The sequence below is a fragment of the Branchiostoma belcheri genome, unplaced genomic scaffold (genome assembly GCF_001625305.1).
Source record: "Branchiostoma belcheri isolate BF01 breed outbred unplaced genomic scaffold, Haploidv18h27 scaffold236, whole genome shotgun sequence".
NCBI classification, from domain to species: Eukaryota; Metazoa; Chordata; class Leptocardii; order Amphioxiformes; family Branchiostomatidae; genus Branchiostoma; species Branchiostoma belcheri.
Genome location: NW_017803839.1, coordinates 272,153 through 281,469, shown reverse-complemented (window position 1 = coordinate 281,469; position 9,317 = coordinate 272,153). Strand labels below are relative to the sequence as shown.

General features: G+C 41.3%; 1 long non-coding RNA gene and 1 pseudogene across 1 annotated transcript in view; both read left to right on the top strand.

Moving 5' to 3' along the window:
* The first annotated feature begins 1,898 nt into the window (after positions 1 to 1,898).
* On the top strand, positions 1,899 to 2,833 carry LOC109470850 (annotated as a pseudogene).
* A 3,998-nt stretch (positions 2,834 to 6,831) lies between these two features.
* Positions 6,832 to 9,317, top strand: part of LOC109470856 — a 4,865-nt gene continuing 2,379 nt past the window's right edge. Inside the window, exons 1-2 of the long non-coding RNA XR_002140283.1 lie at positions 6,832 to 7,308; positions 8,039 to 8,155. This is a non-coding gene — a long non-coding RNA (uncharacterized LOC109470856). The remainder of the gene's footprint in view (positions 7,309 to 8,038; positions 8,156 to 9,317) is intronic.

The window sequence follows — 9,317 nt, the reverse complement described above, 5'->3', positions numbered from 1 at the left end:
TAAACCAGGGGTTTTCGTGAACAGGGGAACAAGGGCGCTGCGCCCTCATGTAACAAACCAGCGCCCTCATATCAATTTTCAGATTGAAGCCTAAGTCTTTTTACAAAATCATCTTTTCCAGTAAAAATACAAAAACAACACCACATAACAATACATTCTGGCATTACAAACTATGTTACTCTCATAAAAATTCCAAAATCTTACCACAAACTTGGAAATTTAGCTCTAGTAGTAAAAGTTTGAATGGAATAAACAATGTTCATTGAGACTTGCTCAAAAACATGTAGCTAGACCTCCTTCATTTGCATACTATAGAACAGGCTCTGAAGTGAAACATGAGACCTGAGTTTGTAGCAGCTTGGATGAATGTGTTGCAATTGTGCCATGGGAAAGGTTTCAGCTTGTGGCAAACCCATGTTATCATCTGGAGCTACTAGTAACATTGATCACTAATTGTGTAAGTGTATAAAGGGTGATTTGCAGATTGTGTGTACTGTTGATTGTACTTATATTTTATAAGTGAAATATGCAATGCATGAATAGAAATTTGGGAAAGGTATATTGAGGTTAAGAGTTCAAAATTTCCCCCCTCAAGTAGCCTCAAAATGTCCCATTTCAACTTCAAATTTTCAAGGCTTCAATGGCGAACGGGGGGATACCCCCCCTTCCCGCCACCAACCCCCCCTCGGTCGCTTCGCTCCCTCGCCGTGATACTGCTCCCTCATGCCAAATTTTTCTAGAAAAACCCCTGAATAACTTCAGTGATACGTCAACAACTTGCTGCCACCATCACCAGGCAATACAACTCAGATGTTGCAAGCTGTGATGAATTGATTTTCATAAATAAATTTCTGTGTACGCGATACTGGTGCGCTACATGGACTGGTCCTCGCAGCTAACCAATGTTGTTTGGTGTTCAACTCAAGTGTTGCTGTAGAGAAAACACAAAGATATAGAACCAGGATTAGTATCATTTTAAGTTTGCAACGACCAGAAAACAAATAATTCTCTAAAATATAACTAATAAAATATTTTTTTTTTTTGCATGAATAAACACAAGACTACATAAAAGTCACCCATACAAAATATATGTGTTGGGCTGTGTAATTATTTGTAACAAGTCTTCCTAAAGTATTGCCAAGTACACAGCTCCCAACCGCCAACACGTAAACAAGATAATCAATCACAGATGTCAGCCGCGCCCTGCCTTAGTTTTTCTTTCCCTTACACATGAATCTTGGATTTATAGCATTGTCGTGAACAGTTACAAACGGTCGTATTGTTACAAAGTTTGTGCAAGACGTTCAGAAGAAAATACTAGTAAACTGAAGAAGAGGGACAAAAGGTTTGGACTAACTGACAAGATGGTGCGGCTAGACATATAATTCACAAACAGTGGCTCAACAAACGACGGCATCGATCGGCTTTCCTCCATTAGAACTTGTCGAGTAACCATAGCATCTCAAAAATTCATTCTACGCAAAGTTACCGTCACAAAAGCAACAGTTTGTAAGGATATTTGAGGAAAGTATGGACTACCCACCCTCTCGCCAGCGCCCTTCCTCTCCGACTAAAGCTGGGTGGTTGTGCGACGGGAAATCTAGCTGTATCCATCCGCCGCGAAACTGGTCAGATATCGTGTGTGCCAACAACTAACTTATACGAAACAAATATTATCCGAATAATTACCTAACAAATATAACACAATACGAAAATGGTGGAAATTGTTTAAAATCTATCAGTTGTTACTAGATGCTGCGTTCTTGTCCGCTCTACTTTCTGGCGGCACTTGTATACATCCTGTCTGTGGAGGTTATTCGGTGGCGTGGGTCGGTAGGCTCACTAAGGGTTTATCTAAGGCCCAGTTTACGCAGTTTTTCACGACAGTGGAACTGCAGATGTCGGGACTGCCGACGGTTAGCTTTTTTTCGTCGTGTAGAGAGGATTTCACGTCGGAGTTTACGTTATCAGCATAAAGCGTTCTCCCAGGAGAAATATATTTTCACATTCCAGTAGTCATTATCGAAACGCTATCTTCACTGCACTGTGATTGATCATCCGAAATGACGTCATCAACCACTCCTCATAAGGCGCGCGCGCACTCCATTCTGCCCTTTGATTCGGAGCAAGGACGTTCGACACAAGGACTGAGCTCGCCATAACCCTGTTACAACAGTTCTTGACAGAAAAAAATCTTCGAGGGGCTATTGAAGAAGAGGCACATTGTAGATGCCCCTATGCTTGATGATACTCCAAATGTTGATACTAAGCTGACAAGTGAGGAAGAGCAGGTAGTCAGGTATATAGCTGGGTTTATCCCATATGCTTTACTCAAAGGTACAGGAGACTACACACAAACAAGGTTGCACAACTGTATGCTACTATCTTACAACAGTGGAAAGTGTCCTCAACAAAACACGCATACCACCTTCCTCAAGTATACTGAAGGATGGATTAATGAGGTAAACCGAGGCGGTCTCTTTGTGTCATCTGACACAGTGTATATATTCTTCCGCCATGTTGAGAATGTTGTTAGATGTACAGCCAACTTCGAGCAGTTCTCCCAGGGTAGGCAGTTCTTCAAGGGCTAAGGGAGGAAATCATGAAGAATCTAGAGTCAAGCTACACAGTAAACCACTATTGGTGTGAGATTGCCAGTAGCTACATACCTGAGGAAAAACTCAGCAAGAATTTGAAAGTGGTTCTGTTGTACTATGTAAACCTACGATACCGTGCTTTTGCAGATGTGTACATTCTAGTACAAAAACGCAAGAACTCTGACTTTGCCTCCAAGAAGGGTGAGAAGTCCCTTAGAAAATCTTTGGACAAGTAATGTGATATATATTTTTGTACATACATTATGTAAGACTGTAGCTTATCTTTCATTTGTGCTTTAACAATCTTGACAGGGGTACAATTTCTTTCTTTGAACGCATTTTGAGCATTGCACAGCTAAAGCAATGTAGTACAGTGTAGTTTGCTTGTTAACCCTAAACAGTACACCTGGGGTCCGCGCGGACCCCAGCACTATATATTCTGTAATATCTTTTTTGTTTCTAAAGATTTTTTTCAGAAATTTTAGGTAATTGTCACCCACAAAGTTGTCTCTCAATACAGTGCACAAAACTCAGTTTCTACCATTCATAAAAAAATTATATCTGATTTTCTTTTGGGGTCCGCGCGGACCCCAGCCGGCTTTCGATCATAATGGATACACTGGCGTTCTTATACATTACCTTATTTCCGTTTTTATATGTTTTTATGCACTCATCGTATGTCTACCAAGTTTTCAGAGAATGGTGTAGTAATAGAATTAAATTTTAATAACTTTGGTGTAATAATGACGTCATATGACGTCAGAGCTAATAATATAGTCCACCATATTGGATTTTGACCAATGACGTCATCAAATTAGCATATTCTATGCATATTAAATGATTTAACTTATATTTAATTATGTAAGATGTTATTAATGTTGGAAAAGAAGTGTAATTTAATATAAAACTCAGAAAATTTTATGTTTAATCCAAAATTACTTCTATTTTCAAAAAAACTGCCTGCTTTTAACCCGTTGCCATGGCAACACAAAAAAACATCAACTTACTAGTATTAAACTAATATGAACTTTTTTCCAGAGACATTTTAGGAAAGGTCTCCAAATTTGATACTTCTAGCGCAAGCCGTTTAGCCGCTATCTGAGATCAAAGTTGGGCCTCAAAAGCCCCTTCAGTCTGAAATGGGTTTAAAAATCGGGTATTTCTTCTTGTCTTCTTTTCTTCACCAAAAAATAGAAAAAGTTCAAAATGTATGATTTTTGTATGCAATGTGGACACAGAGGTTCCCACATCAGTTTGCAAAGCAATTGAGCTGGTAGCATGTTGATAATTTCTAAAAATTAGCAAAAAACTGCTCTGGGGTCCGCGCGGGGTCCTGCTCTGGGGTTCCCGTCAGAAATGACAGTACCGGTATAACATGTAACACACACACATTTGCTTCAAAGCCATGTTCGTCAATTTTACTGGTAGTTTTACTGGAAGTTGAATTTTAAAGGAATAAGAAAACCAATAATCAGTTAAGTTTATATTGCGAGATACTGCCATAGTCACTTCAAAACCTCATAAATCACAAGCTATGGCACTCATGAATTGTAAACACATGGCGACGTCTTGAAACAACAAGAAAAGCAATTTTTCATCATAAGCCACACCTACCTTTCTGAGATGGAGTCAAGGAATTTTCACAGAACAGACCGGTGTGCTAATACTTGCTCTCCGACATTCAGACAGACAGTCTCAAAATGGACTTTAATGACGCGGACGAGGGGTATGAGTCTGGCGACGAGGTCTACATGTTCGTGCAGGAAGAAGTAGGTCTTTTATTTAATTGCCTTGTATTCCTCATTGCATGGTGGGATTCAAAGGAAAGACACCCAATCTACGTTAGTTCATGCCCCAGAAGCGTCATGCCAGGTTCGGTGTAAAACTGGTGTGTGTGTGACAACAAGAATGGCTACACATCTTTCTTTGAAGTGTACAAGGGAAAGGAACAAGGAGCACCAGTTGACACCCGTGGGACAACACACGCTCTCGTGATGAGGCTGCTGACTTCCTGCAACTTTGTCACCCTCGCCCGAAAATAAGTGGACTCCGCGAAGCGCACTTAGCAACGAATCAGGAGAGTTGTTCACCGGCACCATTCACCGTCTGACCGCCATAGAGCGAAGACCGTGTCAGCAGAACTCCAAACACATATTCTCCTCCTGAGACTAAAACAACCGCGGCGGGGCCACCACCTTGGTGTGAAGAACTTCTTCTCTCCAGATCTCTTCTTTGAACTGTACAGGGAAGGGACTGTTGATTTTTTTTTTTTATCTCAGGATTATCAAGTGACTATGTTTACTGTCAGTGATAACATGGAAGAAGCCCTTTCAGAAGTGTCTGCATTAATGGAAGATGCTACTGTTGCCTCACTGGTTGCAGAGGGCAAAGTCGCAGCCAAAAAAATTGAACGAGTATAGTATGTATTGGCAAAATTGTCAGTCCCGTTGTTCAGAATAGCTTTCTGTGGTGTCTTACTTTTTAACCATGTTGATATATTTGATAGCGTGAGTTATTGTTAATCTCTTAATACATGACTTTGGTGAATTATAGCAAAGCAATATTGTACTGTATATTCAAATTCAGCATTCAGAAAGTCAAACGTTAATTGTAATTAGTAGTCTTGTCTTGATCATTGTCGTGTGTTGTACAATATTGTGACTTATGTTTTTGTACCAGACCCATGAAGATACCTCAAACTGGATATCAAAAAGCGGCGCTCCGCAAGTGGGACTGACAGAAGGCAGGTCCAGGTGAAAGTCCTAGAGACTCAGCACAACATGCTGTCTCTAGAAGTTGTCAACGACAATGGAGTTGTGCTGAGGAGGAGATACCACATCTCCCAGTTCATCTTCAATAGGTTATTTTACATGTGTGCCAAACCACAGGAACCATCACTTTGTGAAGTCTGGTCAGACTTTATTTATAGATGCATAGTGTTGTAGTCGGTAAAAAATTAAGAGATTGGGTTAGTGATGGTCCAGGCATGGTTTGGGACAAGGCACGGTTTGGGACACAGCACAAGGATATCAGAGAAGTCGAAGCAGTCCACTCAGTGGGACAAGGTTGTGTGGGACGACTGGGCGAGAGCGCAGAATTCTTTGCGCACAGTCGGTGATGTGGATCCCGGAGACAACTACTTCATCATCCCGGTAGACCTGAGTGAAACCTCCTGAGATGGACTTCTGGCTCTCAAGATGTGTGATTAAAATCCGCCGTCAGGATGGCAAGCCGCACCCCCCCCCCAAGACACTGGACAACATTGTCGCAGCCATCGCAGCACTCGTTTTCCCGCCCACCCTATCCACTTAAATGTATCTGAATATTACAATATTTACGTTATATTCTTGTGTCCTCAGGCGGGGACTTTATTTCTCCGACTGTAGAACCTCAAAAATGTCATTAAAAGAAGCTAACCGCCAACACCAGGAGGCATGGTCTTTATTGAGTACTAAATGCAATGTAGTGAGCATAGATATTTAGTGAGGTTAAACAGGCAGGTTCGAGAAGTTAAAGTTCAACTGGGAGCAGCCAGCTCAGAAAGACCAGCAGATCTAGAGGGGAGGCTGGCTTCCCCGATGTTGGACACGTGGCGCGGTCACATCAAAATGCAATTGTCGGACATAAAAGTCCAGAAGTCGGTTACGAAAGCCTACAAGTCAAAATATCAGACAAAATTCCCATCAATCACATCTGTAAAGTGCGTATGTGAGGGAAAGTCTCATAGGAAGGGTTGTGGGTGTATTTCAGATGCGTTCAACAGGCAAGCAAGAATTCCTTTTATTTTCTGCTTCTAAGTCTAAGCGGACAAGGACCATGACGCCCTGAAGGCCTGGGCCAGGTCAAAGTCGCTGGGTAAATACCACGGTCGCGACGATGCTTGGAAAGACCCCAACACAAAAACAAGTTCCTGCAAAACGTGCAAAAACAAAACCAAGCATTCATGACAACAATAGGCCCTTTAAGTACCACACATCAATAAGCAATATTTACAGTGCAGTAAGATTTGGGAAATTAAAAAAAAATAGCCATGGCATTCAACATTGTGATTTTGACAAATGTGATTAATGACGTACTTCATAAATTTCAGGCTCCAAAACCTGAAAAGCGCAGACCACCCAAGACCTGCAACAACACAGTCGGGAAACAGCACATGTCCATGAGTGACATGGACATGACAGAACTCTTTAGGAAAGTTCTACTAGGTGGATTCCTCCGACCCAATACACATACCGTTTATAGTAACTAGTAACTAATGGTGACCACCGTTATATAGTAACTAATAAGCCAAGAGGCTATCTTCACATCCTAGGATGTGACCGTTATTAGTAACTCAGTTCCTTACTAAGGAAGTTAACGGCCGGACAGTGTTGCACACGCAGTTATATGGGTAATCAGGAGTATTTTCTTGGCGAGGTCACCCGGTAGATGACCTCTCATAATGGCCGCCATTTTTGATCTGACTCGGACAGTTTTTACTAGTATTCAGGATGAAAATAAACACCAAGGCTGCTGCCACGAGATGTTTTTAATACTGTTAACGGAGTATTATTATAGCTTAGTTAAAGTACATGTACTTTCATGAGACCATCGACTGATGCGAAACAACGACGGGCAGATTGCCTTTCGACTTTGTGGATGGATGTTTGACCCGATCCCGCGTCTTTTCGCCAACAAATCACGTCCAACTTTGATAAGGCATGTTATATAGGTAGGTATTTCTTGCCTGTTTTCACTGTATATATTGCCGTAGTTTTGAACATCTCAATATTCTTTTATTTCTAAGCAGATTCTGTGGGGTAAAAGCGTCGGGCTATATCCACTGACTAATCTCCAAGCAGATGTTTTGGGGAGGGGGGCTAGACAGTATCAAATTGGCCAGTCTGGGGAAATGGTTACAGACTGGGCAATTTAATACTTGGAGATTATCCATTGACCTCCTGCTTGGCTGCCCCATTATGCGATGGTTTAAACTAAGACACAGGAGACCAATGAATAAATATTATGTAGGCATCCAATACTAGTATTGCCTCATTTTCCCCACAGAATCTACTTGCAGGTTAAAGATTATTTTGTTTTCCACTTGGAGATTAAAAATTATTTTGTTGAGCTGATTTCGAGTTTGACGTTATTTATAATTGCCGTACAAAATTATATCAGATTTGGCATAATTTGATGGTTTAGATTAGAATGTGAGTTAACATGTTGTTACATAATGTTGTTAGTTAACATTAATATCAATACCACAAAAGAAAGATCAGTTATCCAGATGATGACACTAATTACATGTAACAAGTTACATGCTACATATCCTAAATCATACATGCATTCATATGAGATCTCTAGTAACAATATCAGTTTGAAAGTAACTTCAGTTTATCCAATCTATCGTGCTTGGGGCAGGCTGTCTTCGGGGCTCTAATAGTTTTCCCCCTGTCCAGCTCAACAGACCACTCGGTATATTTGAATGATATGCCGCACACCAGGAGTTGATTCGCCCCTCCACAATCGAGCTTCAGCATCCTTGAAGAAAACCCGCCCAGCCACCTGGATACCAGGTTAGTGTGAAAGACTTTGTTGGTACTAGTTCTGTGGAATCATGCGAACCTGACCGGGTAGCGGATTCCAACTACCCTAGCTAGTTCTGCTTGTCAAATATGGTATCGGTATAGCAGCGGGATAACCGCCCTTCGGTGTGTGCACGCTAGCTAATTATAACTCAGCTTCTTCTGTCCAATTGCTAATTGCCAAAAAAAAAGAAAGTTAAGCTCATTATTGAACTTCAGCCACCAAATTCCATCCACATTTTCAGAAAAAAAAGAAAATTGCAGAACCCAGTCGAAAAACATATGACTTGTTTGTCTTCCACCGACTTCAAAAAGAACTCAAACATAACTACATATTGTATTATAAGATTCATACCCCATTCATATACCTTACTAAGGCTTTGTACTAGTATGCGTACTAGTAACCGGTTGAAGGGGAAGAAGCTCGTCAAATATTCAGTAAGGGGAATAAGCTGGTCAAAACCCCATGCTCTGTACACTTGGGACAACCTCAGCTCCCCTATTCTATCTCCTGAGAAGAATGTCGCCTGGCCAATATGTAAACCTTTACTGCAGATTTTTCTTGCAGCACATTGTTTCTGATATAATTACACACCTTTATGATCTTGGTCAAGCAAGAAGACAACTGCCCTGTAGTACCTGTTGACTTAGCAGCTGGATTTCCTAGACCTAGTCTTTTGTCCCATTCTCCTTTAATATAGCCTTGAGTTTCCCAATGTATGAATCCACCCCCCACACAATCTCCACCACACACACACATATACCAGTGACTGTACAAACTGACACACACACACATACTACTGTACGCCAGCTGCCGCCGCGCCGCGTGCCTGCGAAGCTGGTGTGTTACGCCGAAAGGCGGTTATACCGGCTATACAGATACAGATACACACACGTGCGCGCGCACACACACACATACTATTGTAATGTACACACACACACATTATTAACTACTGTACATACACAGACACACATACTGTACACACACACATACGTTATACTACTGTACACACACACACACACACACACATACTACTGTACTTACGAACACACACACATACTACTGTACACACACACACACACACATACTACTGTATACACACACACACACACACACACACACATACTACTGTACATACACACACACATATAC